This window comes from Solea solea, chromosome 11, assembly GCF_958295425.1.
Source record: "Solea solea chromosome 11, fSolSol10.1, whole genome shotgun sequence".
Taxonomy (NCBI): domain Eukaryota; kingdom Metazoa; phylum Chordata; class Actinopteri; order Pleuronectiformes; family Soleidae; genus Solea; species Solea solea.
Window position 1 is genome coordinate 20,967,073 of NC_081144.1, and position 19,169 is coordinate 20,986,241.

General features: G+C 41.0%; 1 long non-coding RNA gene across 1 annotated transcript in view; it reads left to right on the top strand.

The window, feature by feature from the left end:
- The window catches only part of LOC131468773 (uncharacterized), an 89,327-nt gene that overhangs the window by 17,307 nt on the left and 52,851 nt on the right, over positions 1-19,169 (top strand). The window contains exons 2-4 of the long non-coding RNA XR_009241738.1: positions 4,784-5,195; positions 5,280-5,459; positions 5,588-5,679. This is a non-coding gene — a long non-coding RNA (uncharacterized LOC131468773). The remainder of the gene's footprint in view (positions 1-4,783; positions 5,196-5,279; positions 5,460-5,587; positions 5,680-19,169) is intronic.

A 19,169-nucleotide genomic window follows, 5' to 3' on the forward strand; every position in this document is an offset into this window, starting at 1 on the left:
AGCATGGGATGAAGTTTTTAAGCAGGAATCATCTGCTTTCCGTTGACATGGCTCATGTTTTTTGGCCCATACGCAATTCTATTTTGACCATACAACACATGGCTAGAATATACTTTCATCGCTGATGGAGACAAAGGTTGTTTGTGTCTCAAGATTAAAGGTAGTGCAGTGCTGTAGCTGTTGAGAAACCGGCAACATGAAAGCACTTCCAAACCAGATAACAAGACACGATGCCTTGAAGCAAAAGTGTGTTCCACACACCATCAAGCTGGAGTGAAACACCCACTCCACTCTAGCTGGTACAGAGCTCCAAATATCTGTGGGGATATCAAGGTTAATGTTTTTGATGCTGCTATTGATTTTTATTATTGCCAATAAAAAAAAAAAAAGTCTGAAACACACTGATAGTTGGCAAACTCAGGGCCTCCTGCTGTGCTCCTGGTGGATTGCCATGCTCTCCGACGATGCAGTTGTTTTCAAAAATGTATTTACAAGAGCTCAAAGAGGCTGCTGCCTCCGAACTAAAATTGGGAATTATGCTATACCATATAACTTTTCTCTCTCAAAACGCTTCTCCTGTGCTGTGTGTCCTGCAGTGTTTAAACAGTATGTGGAAACTTTTAAACTGTAACTTTACAACTACTAGACTTTCAATTGGTATTTATATGGAAGTTTGACTTGGACAAATAGTTTGGTTGTTAAAAATATTGCTAAGGATGTACTAATCGGAATATTCTGGAATGATGTTTAAAGGACCAAAAGAGAAACTTACTCAATACTGACAATGTTTTACATATTTTCTTGTATGTTTCAGCAACACAACCTTATCAGTCCACCACACACTCACACTGAAATCATGCTAAATAAGGAAATTACCTTTTTAATACAACATTTTATTAGAAAAGATATATACTTTTTGAGCCTTTATGATGCCTAAGTTGAGAAATGCGTAAAAGTTATGATTTAAAATCCCTAAAGGATCGTTCATACTCCTGGTGTTAAATTTAGAAATAAATACATTGCACATTACACATTTTGGATTTCAGTTTCTCTTACTGCTGAAAAATCACGACACATACAATCTAAAAATAGTTTGTCATGATTTTGATTTACTGTATGCATTTCCCTTTCATTGTTGCATAGAATCATGTAGTCATATTTTTATCGAAGTTGTGTATTGGGCAGAAATACTGCGTCATATTGTGCTGCAAAAGTGAATACAGTTGCATTTTAACATTTCTCCAACAGTTTAACACAGGATTCGAAACCAAACGCTGACACAAATAAAGGATAAAAATGATTTTCACTTGTTACATGGCAGATCTGCATGAGGCAACACACACACACACTCTGGTCCAGTAAACACATTTATTGTGCAAAGGCAGGTCAGCGTGTGTCAAATAGTGGCCAGTAGGTCAAGAGAACAAAGGCAGGAAGAACAGAGCTGCGGCTGAAACACAAACAATCGCACAACTAGATGATGTGGCAGGAAATGAAAGCTAATGAAGTCAATTCTCATTTTGTCAGTCTAATTATTCGGCTGTATTTTTTTTCTCCTTTGTTGTTCACAGCAACACAGTGACTATGGTAGGCTGTTAACTTCTCCAAATCAGGTTTTGTCTCAAAATAATTGCAAACCTAATGAAGAAAACAGCATAATGCATATCCTCTTTCTCCCCCAACTCTTCCTGTGCTCTCAGTTTCAGCAATTAATGTTTGCAAAGTTGCCCACCATCACTGCCTCCTCTGCTGATGCCCTGACAATCACAGCAGCAGACAGTGCTGATGTTAATGATTAACTGTTGGTCAATTCATTTTTCCATGAAGGATTTAACCATTTTAGGAATATACTAATTAATTGACCAATTACATCTCTGTCTTTTTGTCCGTGTGTCATTTCTCTGGACTACGGATGCACGATCCACTTTTTTTTCACTTCCGATCCGATACCTGAATTTGAATATCTGCCGATATTATTTCGATATGATTTTTTTATAAGGCTGTTATAAGCTCCTTTATACAGGCAAGTATGATATGTACTGATGACTTACTTGAGGGAAGTATAAGGTCAGAAAAGGAAGTTTTATACTCCCTAATAATAGTGTGTAGTTGACGGCTGGAATTACGTCGTTTGTAGAACAGGTTGCGGAGCTGATTTTCCTGGTTAACTCCTGGTCAATGCTGGTCAATTCTCGCCTGCTAGCTGGCTGTAAACTAGGGAATGGATTTCCTGAATGGATGTTATGTTAAGTTGCGTGTTTGCAGCTGCATCTTTGCAAGTCAACCTCTGTATGTGGGATTTAGTTTTTTTTTTCTCCATAGTTTTTTTAGCCATTAACAGTAGCTTCTCTTCCTCTCGCTCACTTGGATCTCTTTCGCTTATGATTGTGCTAAAAAAAAAAGGAAAAAAAAGTTTGGATTATCTGGTCAGATAATTGGCCAGGACTATAAGCAGTGGACCCAAATCATTTATGTTCCAGCTGTTTCTACCCCGTCAGAACGATTAATATTAATCAACAGTCAATATGTCACATCGACTGAACTGCAGCTCATTTTCAGCTTGTAGCTACAGCCAATGGAAATTAATTAGGTTTAATTATCGTAATGAAATTTAAATCTTAATTAATGTCAGTATTGATTAATTTAATAGCTACAAACGTAAAATTGACTTCTAGCCCAATGACTGCTTTCCTAACGAAAAACGGACGTGGTTACCTTTTTGTTGGTGATAAAGAAGAGCCCATCTTTACAACAGGAAACATGTGGCTGAACTGGATGAGCTGCAAGGACAAATTGTCTAGGATAATGTCCCTTGATATGGAAAATGTTCCCTACTCTTTGTTTTCTTAAAGGGAGAGTCAGTGCCAGCTAAAATAATGAAGTTGCAACCTGTCTTCTTTACTGCTGCTCTTTGTCGCTGAAAAAACAACAAAATCATTGAGCCAATATTTTAGTCTTAATTTGGCAGCATTATACTTAAGAGTTTTGGAATGAATCTCAACAGAGCCCACTGATGCTTTTAATTTGAAACACTGTGCCTGTCTTGGGCAGTAAGTTACTGTGTACTTGTTGTGAACTTGAAACGTCTGGTCAGAGGGTGATCTGACTACAACAGTTAACTGTGAGCAAATGCCAGGTTTAACTGTTATAGGTCATTGGATTTATTAATTTCGACCTTAGAGTACAGGTGATTTTTCAGCCACACATTGAACAAACTAGCATTTCTGCTCACTTGTTTGCTTAAATGTTATTTAAGCCTGTGTATTGATACGCATATCGAAACCGAATCACGACACTCGAGCCCACAAACTGCTAGGAGTGGAGGAAACATGGCTAATAATACAGAAATTGCTGACCCTCATTTATTTTGCTAACATTGTCATATTTATTAAGTTTTTTTAAATAAATATTCCAGTTTTTGTTTTCAAAATCTCTTTTTTTTTTTCTTAGACTCCCCCCAAATAAATAAATTGAACTGTGTGTTGAAAATTGAGATACGAGCCAAATTGTGACTTTGGTTTATTGTTACAGGCCTAATGTTATTACACTACTTCAGTGTAAATAATGTGCTCATTATTGCATTTCTCAGATTGTACGATTTTCTTCTTCTTTCAAAATTGAAGATGTTAGTTTTTGTCGTTTGTTTTGGTCTAACCTTCTGTTGTCATTTCCCTCTATTTTGATTCTACATTGCTTTCACTTATCCCCGTTTTATTTTTGTTTACTTTGCACACCGTCCTTATGTGTCAGTGAATAAAGTAAACTGCATTTGACAGCGTGAGCTCCAATACACTTGGGATCCCTGCTAAAACAAACACAGACAGAGCTCCTGCTCTATCTGAAGCATCTTGTATACCACATGTACTGTGTGCACACACACACACACACACACACACACGCACACACACCTTTTCACCCCACTTTAAAGCTTTAGTCTGCCTCACCTCATTCATTCACGTTCTCTCCTCCTACCCGTCCGTCCTTCCTGACCCCTCTTCTCTTCCTGGTCTCCACTGATCAGGGGTCAGCCTGCAGTGTCTCCATTAGTCACGTCTCATTTCTTCCCCGCTCCCTGACTGCGATCTATGGTCAGTGACTGTCCAGCAGCCGTTTCCCCTCCCCTTTCGGGGTATGGGTGCTCTGGCTGACCCTACCTCTTATCTCAGTTAAGTCAGGCACTCTGTGGCAGTGGTCCACTCATCGCCTATCAGCCCTCTCTCAGGTCTACTTTCAAAACACACATGCACTTGGGTGCACACACTGTTTACTTGCAGGAAGAAAGGGTGGATATTGAACTCAGGTAGAGTTGGTAGAGAAGTTGGTCAGTCAGTGCAATGTAGGTGCTGGATCCTCTGAAGGATGCATTCAAGTATACATTAGGATCTGTGAACCTACGTATATTGGAGATGCATTTCATTGTTAGGGACAGATTCACCCAGTAAATCTGGGAGGACATTTATATAGCCTTACTACAGACATAATCTTATAGAGTATAATCTAATATGTCATATATAAAGTACTTAAAATGAGCCAGTAAATGTAACATACACATGAATGCGGCAGTAATAATAATCCAAATACATGAGATGTAAATGAAAAACGGTGACAAAAGACACTTCATTACACCATGTGCCCTTTTCTATATTGGCATACGTGAGAATGTTTGACTGCAGAGTTTGTAGAAGTAGTTAATCTGCCTACTTCACCACAGAAAATAACCCTTGTCTTTAAGCTCATCAAGATGTTGTTTATTTTATTATTCATTCCATTATTTCATTGACAGACAAAACCACAGCACTGTTGGATCAACGTGTGTTTTCCTGTCCTGGAGAGGTTCTTCAGCCACGAGGACACATGGGCAGATTTCCAACTGAGTACAGAGGCCCTTGCTTTGCTTCAGGAACATTTCCTCCAAGAACGGAGTTGCGGATGTGGTGCCAAGATCGAGACCCTGGCGTTTCAGTTCTGGCTGGCGAGTGTATCATCACTCCACTGTCCACAGAGTTACAGAAGAGCTGAAGGCCGTTCCACACAAGGTCCTTTACCTCCCGAGGACCACAGAAGAACTAGACTCTGTAACCAAGGATTTGCAGAGCTGGCCACAAAACACCCAGCTTCTGCAAAAGCAGCTGGAACAATCAACGGCCGCCATGTCAGGATCAAGCCACCAAGCAGCCCTGGTGGTCATTGTTACAGTAAGCCCAGCGCTTCAGTGAACATCATTTCCATCATCGAAATTCAAATAAAACCTGATGAATAATTTTTCCACACATTAAAAGGTCATAACGGCACATGCCATCCTCCACAACATCTGTCCGGGAGCCAGGGACATCGTAGCTCCAGAAGATTAGCCTGAGTAGCATGTGGCCTTGGGCAAGGTGTGGAATCAGTCAGCGGAGCGCCCTGTTGTGACCGGCCGTCTGTGGAGGAGGTTTCACGACTATTGTTACTTGTAATCTGTAAGTAAAGAAGTGTCGTTCTCTAAAATGATTCAGAGAACAATTCTGCCTGTTCAAAAATTGTGGTAATTGTTAGTTGTCAGAATTAGATGTGATTTACTCGGCCTCACCTCTTTCTAATATCATAGTGACACGGCAGCTGTCGAATGAGCCAGTGCTGCAAACCCGGACTGTGCAGCACAACGTGGAGACGAAGCAAAGCTGGAGACCACCCCACATGGTATACACTAACACCCCACCCCTTCCCACACACACACACACACACACACACACACACACCCACACACACACACACACACACACACACACACACGTAGGATGTGCCATCCTATCAAGGTCCCAAAGACCAACCAGAGACATCTGAGAGAATCAGAACAAAGAAGGTTTTCCATTTGATTTCATTTGATTTCCCAATAGTTGTAATGTGTCATATGTATTCAGTAGGTTAATGATAAATATAACTGATTTGTCAAAGAAAATCAAGTTATTGTTGTGTAAGGAATTGATTATTATTTTACTTTTTAGACAATTTACTATTTATGCACACATTTTAGCAGGAGAGTGAAGTCTCTGCATCCTCTATGGGCTTTCACATGCTTTCCTCTCTGCAGCCTCTTGTCTTCTCATATCAGCTGGAGAGGCTCATCCTCACTATCTCTCTTTCGTCTTCTCTGCTGACTCTCTTCCTGCTCTTGAGCTTGCTGTTGCTCCTCCTCCTCCTCCTCCTCCTCCTGTTCACCCTATGCAGAACTTGGCCCTGGTTTGTCCTCAGGGATGGAGGCGATTAAGACTGGAGGTAATTCTGTTCGAGCACCTCATCCATGAGGACAAATCATGGCCAAGTTGCAACAGTGAGTTTCCTGCATATCACCTTCTCCTGACCCTGACACTGACACGCAGTACTGAATCCATCAATCGTGGCAGTCAACAAGAATAACAATATTTTGCATTTATTTTGTTGATGTCCATGATTAATTTTTCATGCATTATATTGTGACCCATTTCTTTTTTTGGCCTGCAAGGGAGTTAGTTTTGCCTGCAGGTCTATTTTCTTCATATGAGTCCTAATCGAAGAGAGAGAACAACAACAACAACAACATGGAAACATTTATTAGTAGTTTTAACACAGGGGTTCAAACCACATAGACATATCATATTCCTTATAAACTTTGTATAATATTCGAGCCTTAACGTTACACATATATTTTAGGGATTTAAAATGTAATATTTATATCTTACTACCAGGCAACACATGTTCACCTTTCAGCCTGATAAATGTGGCTGTTTGCTCCTCGCTTCCTAAAAAACTCCCAGAAACGTTCAAAGTATGTGTCTTTCATACCACCTTCTTCTTCTTCTTCATTTGACTTTTCCCTTTAGGGGTCGCCACAGCAGATTATCTGCCTCCACCTTGCCCTCTCTTTCCAGTACATTTATAATGAACCACATATGATTTGGCAAGGGTTTTATGTCGGATGCCCTTCCTGATGCAACCGTCCCAGTCTATCCAGGCTTGGGCTCAGCATTAGAAGTACACTGGATGTGGCCCCATAGTGGCTGGGATCTTTCATACCTCCAAATGCACTTAGTTTACTCGGCAAAACAAGCAGATTCAGGTCTGTAGTGCGATTAATACTAGACTTTGAGAGTGAGAACGTTGATAAGGACTGATGAGTGATAGGTTTTCACTGTAGACCATACAAAGATATATATATATATATATATATATATATATATATATATATATATATATATATATATAGAGAGAGAGATATAGATATTTGACTTTTTACAATGACATTGATTAATAAAAAAACAATATCTCAGCTAATATTTATTGCACAGTGTCTGATGAATTTGCAGAAAAAATATTCTTTAGCGAAGGAAAGAAAGTATTAGTAACTGTTGGTGAGACTGAATTTCTTCAGCCACTACTCATTCTTGCTCCACCTCCCCCTTTGTTCCTGGTGCTCCTCCAGCCTGATGTTCTCAGCAATGAGAAGCTGAACTTTAAGCAACACAGCTCACAGCTCTCTCACGGCACGCAAATCCAACCGTTTCTTTCTTTCCTCTTACCCGTGTTCTGGATGACCGGTGGAAGAGAAAAATGGATGCACGTCTACCTTAGTTCAGTCACGGTCTGGAGGCTCACATTCTCATCCACTCCACTTTCAGTCAGGGAGAGAGGCTGAAAGTATTTCTTTAAGGTGAATAACACGTTTGTCATTCAGAGCTTTTTACATTATGTCAATCTTGCACCTGTTAAACGACGCAACACATTTCACACAATTTTCACTCGAATGACTCCCAACTAAATTGCTCCCCTTGATTGGCAATTTGTAAGACCGCTCTATCAAATCACCTCTTTTCTTTTTTCCATTTTTTTGGCCTTTTCAATGCCATGTAATGTCATCTCATCACACTTTCTTTAAAAAAAAAAAAAAAAAAAAAAAAAAAAGGTTTGTCGTCGATGCAGCTGGTTTGCTCTGACTTAATTAACATAATCTCTCAACAACTGCAACTCCCAATAGCAATTTTATCTCAGCCGAGGTATTTTCTGTGGCTGGTTAATAAGCACTGGCTGCCATTTTATTATGCTTTGTGTTCTTCAATACTTTTATTTTTTTTTTTCCCCCATTCCTTGAAAGACGTGTTTCATCTGGAGTGGGTTTTGTGAAACCCGACTCAAGTGTTTATTGAGTGTGTAGCCTCTGGGGCAAAACAAAGCTAAATCCATAAATGTGGCTGAAGCGAACATGGCAGTGTTTTTTTGAGTTTCCTGATTTCAATCAATAGCCCAACCTTGGTTCATTTAAATCATTCATAGTCTAATCTTGAATGTAATAGTGGCCTCTGGGCATGATAAGCTGAGCATCTTGTCCATAAATGATTGCACGGCATTAGCTATAGGCTGCGGAATGACGGGGAATCAATACGGAGGGACCTGTTTGAAATGCAAAAGGATATTTACCTGTATCTCTTTAAATGAATAAGAGTGGAAGCACTTCTCACATGATTTATGAAAGTCAGTTCCAGGAGATGTTTTGTCTGTGTGCTATAATTAAGCCTGTGGCATTGAGTGCCAGCATCTGTCTGCTACCAAGTGCTCTCTCCATTTCCCCCTTCAGCTTTATTTTTTGGTTGTTTTCTCAGCGTTCGGGTTCCGTCTGCCCCTCCGCTCTGTGCAGCTTTTAAAACGGCAAGGTTACAACAGGACCCCTGCTGTGTAGATGAGTACAAGTCACTCTGAAACCGCAACCTTGGAATAATCCTGTAACTATTCTCTCATTAGTGAACCTCTGCGGTAATATGTAGTGCATGTGGAGGGTAAAATATGAAAGATTTTGCATGTATAATGAAACAAAGCTGAATGCGGCTCAGTTGACGGCTGTGCGCGCGTGTGAATAAGTCCCACGCGTGAATGAACCGCATACCCAATGGTGCTGTATCTGTCAGGATCTGTGCTATGTTTTTGTCTGAGAGCAGGAAGTGGGCGATTTGAGCACCACTACAGAACCCATGAAACAAAGGCAGACTTTTCTTTTTAGTCCAGTAGGTCATCAGTGATACTCAGCAGCCGTAATTAGTCTCTTGATGGGTTCCACACTGCACAGAAAAGACGTACAAATGAGAGCGAGAGAAAACCTTGATCGTATTGGTTTCACTGTGGGATGTTGGGTAACGCAACTAGAGACACAATACTTTTGCAAGGCTTATCAAGATCACAACCAAATTGAATCATTTCTGCCGTGGGACATCACCTGCATCCTCAGAATTTCTCATCATAATCCATTGTTTATTTTGACAGATGAACAAACAAACATAACCTTCTTGGTGGAGATACAATTTCAGCTTCACAGGACATTTACTCAACCAAACGCGATGTGGTAATCGTGGGGAGTGTGGGTGAATTTGGACTGAAGATTACAGTGGTGTAATGGATGTAAAAACATATTCCCTGTTTAATGTTACTCAAACTATCAGTGAACAGTTACCCTGGACACTCGTATTGATTATGCCTGCAACAGGTGATTTTTAAGATCGTTGTGGTTCCTCTGTATTGATGTGCCTTTTATGTTAAGGTGTGCAGTCATTGTTATGCTCTTTAAATGCCTGCCTGTGCTGTGCTGTGTTGGTATTTATGATGACTGCGATAAATAATTCAGATTATTGGTATTTCAGTTTTTTATTTGCTTTGAATGAGTCTAAAGTCCTGTGCTGCACCACAAACTGCCTCTTGGGGGACGTAAAAGTTTTTTTCCAAATGTTCCGAATCGCTACACTACACTTTGATGGCGCGTGGAAACCTGCTACGCTGGTGATAACTGAGGAGTGATAACCTTTTGAAAAGCAGTTTCATCTCAAAGGTTTCTTCTCAAAGTTATTGACAGTGCTGCAGCACAAGAAAATGAAGAATTCATAAAGATTTTGAAGTTTAGGCCCAGATCATACCATCTGCATCCACAAGTCTGCAGAGGTCTGTTGTAGGGGTGTCACGATCTTGATTTTAAATTGAATATTTATTGAAACGACCTCACAATCTCAAACTTCGAAGGCGAAGGTGGAATTGTTAAATTATTAATATTTGACAATATAACACATGATGGACATTATAGCACTCATGACACCATGTAGATAATTGATTTAGGACTTAAAAAATTAAATGGGTTATCATGACATAAAACCAATGGACCTAGACTAAACTCGACAAGTCTAAGAATGGCAGACCCATCTGCGCTAAAATGGAGAATCCAATCAAATTGTGACCTTAACCCTTTAATACCTAAGCCTCAAAATGTCCATCTGGTTTCCCACAATAACATTACATGTCTGGCAGTTATTTCCAATTTACTGCATGTTGAAATAGTGTATTAACAATTTTTAAAATGAAGAATAATTTAGAAAAAAACGTTGTACACGAACACCAGATTTACGCCAACACTATTTCACTGTGCTCTCGCAAAAAACACGGTTTGACGTTAGAGAACTCGGAGACAAAGAACGCCATCATAAATATCTCAGTTTCCTGAATTTAATTTCACCTAGGATGCAAATAGATGAGAATGAGTTGTACTTCCAGCGCTTCACCTGAACATTGAAGCGATTTGTCTGAAAACACCCTCGATGTGGTTGATTAAATTATGGCTGTGTGTAGTTAACATTTAATAGGGACTGTAGGTAATGTGAAACTTGTATAGGTCAGCTTGTAAATTAAGCAAACCCGTTCTTACAACTATGATGACATAGTTTTTGTTATGCTTGTAGCACATTAAAAGGAGAAATTAGACGTGCGGTGAAGACATTGCCAAGTGCCCATTTTCCCACTCTGACGCGAGGCTGTGAGCAATTACGAGGATGTTCATCACTAATCGCTTATGAGTATAAAATTTTCCCGCTCTGTTTGGCCCTTTCATTATCACATCCAGTCAAGGCCCATCTGTATTCACCGCTTCAGAGCAGCTTTCATTCCAGGCAGACTGAATTGATGGTGTGTGGCTATTGTAAAGGCCAGAGCAAGAGAAACTCATGCAATCAAACTGTCAACAACACCCCAATTTCTTTCTCAGGGTGTGTGCTAGCTTGGACACTTTTGTTATTACATTTGATATTCAGTATGCACATAAGGTTAGTCCAAGCATCCGAGTGCCATCAGTAAACAACGTGTACGTGTCTTCTCTGCAGCGGTTGAATGATGGGTGTTTACATATAGGTTTGTTGACTCTAACCACAGCAATTTGGCTTGTACTCTTCATGTCAAATGAGCTGCTGATTAAGTGCGCGTGAGATTGCATAGGTAGCAATGCATTGTGCAGGTACAAATAGCATGCGACAGGACGTGAGGCTATGGTGAAGGAGTGTGCACAGAAAGGTTAATTATGTCCCGAGTGTCGAGCTTTCAGCACATCTGATCCAAAAGCTCAACTTCTCAAATTATTGATTTACCAATGTGCTTGAGAGTGACAGTTGTTGGTGTTTGTTCAGAAGCTCATTACAAAAAAGCTTTGGTTCCTGAAGTGAAATTGCCTTGGAAAAATGGCTTGGAAATAGGTATGTTATTGATCAAGTGGTCATCGGTTAATTGCTGGTTTGTATGCCATTTATCTGGATCTCGCATGCTCTGTAATTAGGTTTTATACCAGTGGAGGGCGCAGATCAACTAAAGTACTAATGTAGTTAGCAGGAGAAGAAGGTTAAGTGCATCAAAACAAACGAGATGGAGTGTCCTCCGAGCTGCACCTGTGCTGGTGCTTAGTACCAGTTGACGCAACTCTGGAGAACAGCGAGACTTCTTGGTGACGACTTAACGCCTGTCCTCTCCAAGTGTGTCTGACAGTGTTGAAACAAAAGTAAAGAAAAAAAACTTGCAATCTTGCAATATTGTCTCTCCTTTGAATGTAAATCCAGATGACTGTTTGAAAGTGAACACACCACAATGTTCCTAGGTTGGCTAATATCTCTGTCGGGTCATCCATACCGTCAGAGACGGTGAGACGTCACATCATTAATGCGCTGCAAATGTACAATGTTTATAATTTAAACTTAGAAACAACATACTTTAGGGCATGAACTGGCCATTCATTATTTACCCATTCATCATTTATCGTCGGTTAAGAAGAATTTGCCAAATGTTCAGCCCCACTTGTAAAGTATATACTTCATTTTACAATTACATTCTTGAAACTCCGGCAATAAACTGTGTACTGCACAATGGACCAATCACAAATCCCTCGTGCAATAGTGGCCGGCGTGACACGATGACAACAGAGAAGCAACGTCTAGCAGCTTTTGTATACATCCAACATGGCAGCCACCGAAGAGCAGCTGTCAAATTGGCTGTGGCTTCCAACAAATTTCTCAAAATGAGATTGTCTGGCGTTTATAGAATTTAGATTAGTCCGTTTGATCATCCGTCCGTCCCTTGAGGGTCATGGTTGGAGTGGGAGCAAATCCCAGCTGACACTGGGTGAAGGGTCACTGGTCTCACTGGACCAACAGGCAGAGGCAATCAGCTATTCACACTTGGAAGCAATTTATAGTCTCGATTTAATCTAACCCCAATCTGCATGTCTGTCTGCGGACGTAGGCGGAAACCAGAGTAAATCCAAGCACATAAGCACGGACAGAAAGGCCTCGATCTCTGCAGCAGTTTTTTTTCAGTATAGGTTTTTTTAAAAAAAAGAAAATACATATACTTTTTTTTACTTATCTATACTTTTATATTATATCACCCACACATCTGTCCCATCAGAAGACGCACATTGTTAACTTATTATGCTCATTTTTGTCAATTTTTTATTTTGCCTTCAGAATTGCTCTCTTCCACTTTATGGATTGTTATTCATTGTCTCTGTGTTACTTCTAAAGTGAAAGCCAGTCCATTAACCAGCAAAGGAGAGACATTATAGTGTGAGCCATTAGTCCTACTGACATTCTAAACACACACACATCAAGTGAGTACACTGCATCTTCCGCTGTGTTAATGATAGAATGAAGAATTCCTGACCAAGACAAATACAGAGGTGGTATATATATGTATATGTATATGTGTATATATATGTATTTATATATATATATGTATATGTATTTGTGTATATATATATGTATTTGTATATGTGTGTGTGTGTGTATATATATATATATATATATATATATATATATATATATATATATATATACATACATATACATACACTAAAGCTGGGGTTTGCATTAACAAGACCATGTGCATGTATAAACAGGCGCCACTTTTACCACAGTAAATTGAATCAGTTCTCTGCGAAACACTGCTTTCATATTGTCACTTTCCAATAGTGAGTCACCATGTCCCCGAATTACCATGCATTTAATTGATAATCTGGTTTGAAACTCAGATTAGGTTCAACTCGAATTACATAAATTTAAAATTGAATTTTATGAACAAAGCATATGAATGACAAGTTGAAGGAAAGCATTTAATTCACTTATCCCTCTCGTCTTTGTCTCTGTCCCTCCTCCTCCCACTCATCTGTCCCATTTTCTTTCCTTTCACATTGTTATGGGCATCCTCACTTCAGTCAGAGAACATTTCCTTTTTTAATTACAGTGCATGTGTTGACAAGGAAGAAAAGAGGATGTTATTAATGTCTAGGCTAAAGTGGGCTAGATCCCAGGGCACAAACCGTTTTTTATGTGTTTTTTTTTTTAATTAATGTACAGTAGCAACCAGCCAGTGACCGCTGGAGATTGAAAAATGACACAAAAATGTGTAGTTTGAAGTAGAGAGTCCACCCCACACTCTGTCAAAGAATGTTTGGCTTTATCTGTGTTGTTACCCTTTTTGGCTTTGTGCACAAGTAGAAACACATAGTAAAAACAATGATTTGGCCTTGACTGTTCGAGACAATTTGCATCACATCTGGCCCTACTGTCGCATACAGGAGAGACACAGAGTGAGGTATCATCTTTGAGTATGAGGTGAGCCCGTGGAAATCAACCATAGTGCTTTGTTGTTGTGAACATGTCCTTTAAGGTGTATGGCCGTTACGTACAGCCTATAATTTCTTCCGTTTAGGAGTTGAAATCATTTTTACTAATAGTTTGAATTCAGTTGTTTATGGCAGTGTTTATCAAATGTTATACTTTTATGAATGGAATGGAACTATCGAGACACAAATCAGACTGCGACATTTAGTCGACCATGTTTGGAGTCAGTGTGAGGGGATTTGATTACTCTGAGCACCAGTGTGACTTGTAAATATGTAATAGTTTTTTAAAATCATTGTTGCTCAGCTTTGGCACAGAGCTGTCTGTCTGAGAGCAAATACACCACATTTACTGTTACGTAATGACATAAGTGCTCACGGCACACATCGCTTTCTTAAGGTCGCTGTAGGAGAAGAAGGAACCATGTTGGCGTCCATCCTGTCTTTTGGAGACATGATATCTGCTCTTTGCAGGTAAATGAATTTGAAATGAATACTGTGTGGTGGTCCATCCTTGCCCTGCTCCATATATTGTAGTATTTGCAATATTTCATACTCCAGTTTACTGTGTCTTGGTTGTCATCACATACTTTTAGGACAAACACTTTATAGTGTTTGTTTGTGTGTGTGTGTGTGTGTGTGTGTGTGTTTGTCCTGCACTCCTTACTGTGGTCCACCACCACCACCACCACCACCCTCAAATCCCCTCTTCTGGTGGATGGTGCTTGTTTAGACTTTGTTATTGTTTCTTTATGTAATGCTGCTGAGCCACAGAGAGAATGGGTCCGGCGAACAGTGCAACAATACTGTGATGGATGAGGGTGGCTGCTGTAATTATATGAGGACCAACAGGTAACGGAGCATGGAGACAGAGAGCAGCGGCCTGCTCGGGGATGATAGCGCAGATCCGCTCGGCACTGTTTTGTTTTGTTTTGTTCTGCTTTGAGGCCGTCTTAGGCTCTGATACTCGGGTGAACACGCACACACACACACACACGCACACACACACACACACACACACACACACACTGAGTTGCTAGAGTGCAGATACATGCACACACGCACACACATGCACTGGTGTTATAGTATACAGCATCTGCACACTTTACATTTTTACTTAGGTTCTGTCTGGCTGTATTGTTTCTGATAAACAGCCCTCCTAAAAAAAAAAAAGTCAGCAAGCCGATGCACAGAGGGAATGATGCCACTTCAAAGTTTCCCCACTTCGAGTGTATTACAGAATTGTTGTTGCAAATGATGGCTAAAAGAGACAGACAGATTGGGGTCGTTACACAAGAGAGGCAGATGAGAGAGAGAGAGAGAGAGAAGATGAAAAGGCGTGGGGGGAGCGCCTCCCTGCTGTTTCAACACAGTGTTGCACTTAGAAGAGTGATTGAAAGAAGAGAGAGGGGTGAGGGGGTGTTGTTCTTTAAAGTAAGACAAAGTGCTGTAATGTGGATCTGACCAAGAATGAAAAAAGTAGTGAAAGAATAAGAGGAATCACAGGGAACATGTCGAAGATTTTGTTGGTCTGAGTGAAACAAGGGAAAGTACTTGCTGCAGGAAACTCCAGATCTGTGGGAAGAGCTGGCGCTGTTTTGTATGTGAATGTTGTTCTACAGAGAGATTTTCTCCACAGGAAGATTTTCTCCATCAGATCCAGCCATTAGCATCGTCTGCTGCTGTGTAATGTGGGGATATTACAGGTAATAATTAACCGGTTTCTAGCTCCACGGATAACAATGGTTAATTTCTCGATAGTTGTTCTGATTTACTTTTAATTGCCGGTTAAACTTCACATCAATACAAAGTCTCCATTACACTGCTGCATAGGCACGTGTGTTCACCTCAACAATAAACAACACTGATGCCCTGCACAAGAGGGGCCAAAGTCGCGCCACCTTCTGAGGACGTTGAGGTCCTCTGGGGTGTACACGCCCCTGCTAAGGACTTTTTATGATTCTGTGGTAGCTTCAGCTATCCACTACGATGTCGTCTGCTGGGGAGCGGGCAGGATAAGACTGGTCTGTCCTGGGCTGCCCGCTGGACTCTGTGGAGGAGGTGGGTGAGAGGAGGATGTTAGCCATGGACCATACCTCTCACCCACTGCATCTGACAGTGGAGGCACTGAGCAGCTCCACTGTAACACTGTACAACTCAACAGTTTAGTTGTGATCTGGTAATTTCCTTCTCTAAGGACAATAGAAAGTTGTGCAATAGCTCCCACCCACGTAGCACGCCCACAATTTCTAATTAGTTATTATCTATATAGCCTATATATATAGCTATTTTTCTACTTGTATGTTTGCACTTCATACTGTTTTTGTGAGCTGCTTTAACAAGTTAATTTACCCACTGTGGCGTCAATAAAGTTTAATCTAATCTAGTAAAAACATGGCAGAATGGCAGGGAAGCTGGAACGGCAGCAGAGCTGTTAGTGACTGGCCTTGACGAGCACAGCTGTCACTTTTTCTCTGAAATTTGATATTATTTCAAACGTGCAATGTAAGTGTAAATGTTCAAACTTCATGCTACCGTCTCATCGACCATTTAAAGTAGTAACTCGGGGTGGGAATCACTAGGTACATCACAATATGATATAATACGCAATACAGCTCCACAATACCAATAATATCACAATACGATTCTGTAATAATCAATGTATATAGCGATACATTGCGATATATGTCTAACTGAAGAAAACAGAAGAAGGTGCAGGATTTTTCTATTTATTCACAACCTGGAGAACAAAGTGTATTGAATGTGGATGGGATGTCTCTTGATGTGGCTTTCACCACCATTATCCCACTATAAACTCCCTCGTTTTCAGCCAGGTAACTTCTACCTTCTAAGTTTCCCTCATTCATTTGAGCAGGGCCGCCATGAGGAGACATCCTTTGACCCACTCCTAGTAGGTTACCCCTTAGGATCCGGAAGAGGGCACTTGTAAGGTTTCCTTCCGTATCATACAATATGGCAGTGTCTGTGCACAAGAGGGACCTATCTGTGGGATGTTTTTTTGGACTTCATTCTACCAAATTATGGGTCATCGGACCAATACTGAGTATCATATTGGCTCATCCCTACTGTCAAACACCCATCCAGTACTGTTGTTGTGTTTTCCAGCTAAACATTTAGCAAAATAAATGCATGCTGGTAATGCAACATGGTCACCACAAGCCAAAATGGGGAGACTGACATCAAGCATCACATTCATGACTGTATCCCAGTTTCCTCTGACCTACAAAGTCACTGAAGTTCACTTCAGTGTCACTTATAAGCCCATGCTCTCCTCCATGTGCGACTTTGCAGAACAAGGTTGCTGTGCCGGTGCAGGGCGGTTAATCATCATGCATATGTTCATAAGCTAATCTAACCGCACCATAACAAATGAGCTGATTACCCACACCTTGTCTCTGGCTGTGGATGTGAGTTCATGATCAAGAAAGAGTGTGTGTGTGTGTGTGTGTGTGAGACAGAGACAGAATAGGCATCCAGAACAGGTGTGTAAGGGGGAACAGACACCCCATATATCATAATGTAGCAGGTATATGCACTCCCCCTTCCCCCCCGAACACCACCTCTCACTGGAGAGCAGCATGTACCCAGATACCCCCCCCCACACCCAAGAGCCTTTCCACACACACACACACACACACACACACACACACACACACACACACACACACACACACACACACACACACACACACACACACACACACACACACACACACACACCAGTAGACGACAAGCCCTGGAGCTCGACCTACATTGTTCGTCCTCCTGCCTCAGATCTGACTATTCATCACCACATGGCACCAGTCCCCCATTGGGATGAAGGTGGGGTTTTTTTGGGGGGGAGAGGGCGATACAGGGGGGAGACAAAAGGGAGGGAGAGCACGGTATGCTACATAGAGTAGGGCAGGGTGTCCTTTTACTCCTCCAGAACAATGGGACCTTCACCATTAGTGCGGCTCAGTGAAACTCTGGGCCTCGCAAAACTGGGCCTCGAGTGGCTTAAAATGAGCTTTCAGCATTGTCTCGAGAGCTGAAGTCCTGAGGTCATCGTCAATGGAGTATCCAATGCTCCGCTTGCTTCTGTAACAATCTCTCATTGGTAGTTTATTTCCTCAGTTGTTTTGAAAAACTGGAGCATGTTCATCAGGGTGTGTTGTGGTGTTGTGAAACCACACAAGGCGGCGGTTTCCCCTCAACACACGTTTCCTCAACAGAGAGTGCAAAAATGCTTTGGTTGATGGTGAAAAAAAAAAGAAATGGCCATTACTTCTGTTTAAAATACAGTGTCTTGCGTCCATCTAGTCACAAAATGATCGGGTGAGGTGTGATAAACGCAATGGGCGCAAAGTGTTCTTCGGTGACTCGCGGGGAACGCAAAATATTTCCACACAGCTGATTCCAGAGAAGTGGAAGGGAGTTCGAGTTCAGTCGATGTGTTGGCCCAAATCAGTTGCCGTGGTTTCTGTTAGTTGGCGGCAGCTTCATTGTAGTGGGAGGAGGTAACGTATATTCATGCTACAAGGACTACAACCACAACACTGTTTTCCCCACTCTGCATGGCCTGCAGGACGACCCCGGGTCCGGTCGGGTTTATCGGGCCGGCCTGACCTATTGAGAAGTCTACCGAGAACCAAGAGGCCAAATGCAGTGACATTCTAACAGAATGTAGTAAACACCACGTCTCTGACAATGGGATAAAATCAAGTGGTCATCAGGGACTGAAAAGTTCTTCATTTATTTATTTTTATATATCTCTATAGGACCTTGAAAATCTGGACCAATCATTTTAGCTCTGTTTGTTTCAGTGATTGTGCTGGTCTTGACTGAGTGCAGTGATTGGAGAGTTTGTAGATGATTGGAAGGGGCCAGATAAGCATTCTCTTGGGACACACTGAACTTGCTGATTTAAAACAGAGAAGAAGCTTTTCATGTCAATACAAGTGCTTTGTTTATCTCATAAGAAGTGCTGAGGTATTTCCACTTAGAAACCAGAAGTGCAAGATAACAAATCATTTTATTTTACTTGACCTTAGTTGAAATTGAAATGAGTTTGATTGCTATGCATCAGTTTCAAAACAAGTGTTTAATTTCAGCACCATGGAGCTGTCAATAATATAGTATGACCTGCCTGGGTGTTAAGATGGGCTCGCTGTGTTTCTTCCTTTGTGGCTTTATTGAGTAGAGGCAGTGGGGAGAGAGTAGGTCGATGGCAAACCCTAAATGGTCC